Source organism: Desmodus rotundus, chromosome 1 (genome assembly GCF_022682495.2).
Source record: "Desmodus rotundus isolate HL8 chromosome 1, HLdesRot8A.1, whole genome shotgun sequence".
Taxonomy (NCBI): domain Eukaryota; kingdom Metazoa; phylum Chordata; class Mammalia; order Chiroptera; family Phyllostomidae; genus Desmodus; species Desmodus rotundus.
The window spans coordinates 162936463-162937387 of NC_071387.1; positions in this window are offsets into that span (position 1 = coordinate 162936463).

The following is a 925-nucleotide window of genomic DNA, read 5'->3' on the forward strand; positions in this document are numbered from 1 at the left end:
CATGTGAATTCCTTTGCATAGAGCCATCCAGTCTGCCAGCCTGACCGTATCCAGTTGTCCTACACTCTCCTGGTTCACATATTTACCTTAACTTAAAGGCATTTGATTTTTCAACTTCTGCAAATGTATTTGGGGGTTATCAAATACATGTGAGATGTCCTTTGGTCTGAGTTCCACCAGATAGCCCCCAAATTGAAGGTTTTACTTTCCTTATATTTTCCTCTAGCCCTAACCCCAGTTGCCACTGCCCAGGATCATAATAAATGGATGGTGAGGGTGGGCTTTTCATCTAAAATCCTCTTCTATGGGTGCACAGCCTCTTCTCACTTTATTCCCTCTGTCCATTGCAATGGCCACACTCAATGTGCATCCCAACACCCCAGGCATATCAAAGCACCTTACAATCACTCCCTTTTCAGTGCCTTGGTTTCTTCATATGTAAAACTCAAGTTGAAGCTAAGTAACTTTCTAGATTTCTTTTCCTCCCTTCCTTCCTTCCTTCCTTCCTTTCTTCCTTCCTTCCTTCCTTCCTTCCTTCCTTCCTTCCTTCTTTCCTTTTGCTATTGGCTTCACATAAAGTTGGCTTGACATAAATGAGAGCATAATATACGTAGCTTTTTCCCAGGGTGTTTTCTTTGCCTTCCCCTCGTGGTCAGCAAGCACTTCTTTAGTCTGACTCAGAGGGCGCCTATGTTGTGCCTCCAACTTCTGTCCATCCTAATTCCTGAAGCAAAAAACTTTTTTGTTTGTTTGTTTGTTTGTTTGTTTCTGGACTCTTCAGAGCTTTCTTCTGCCCCAGGTAAAATTGCTTCTCTTGAATCTGGCAGATTTGCCAGCTTGTACAGTCTCATGGATTCCGCAGGAGAGTCCTCCAGCCATTTTCCTGTGAGTTCTGATGCCTCCAGTTTCTTAAACTGCCCTCAGC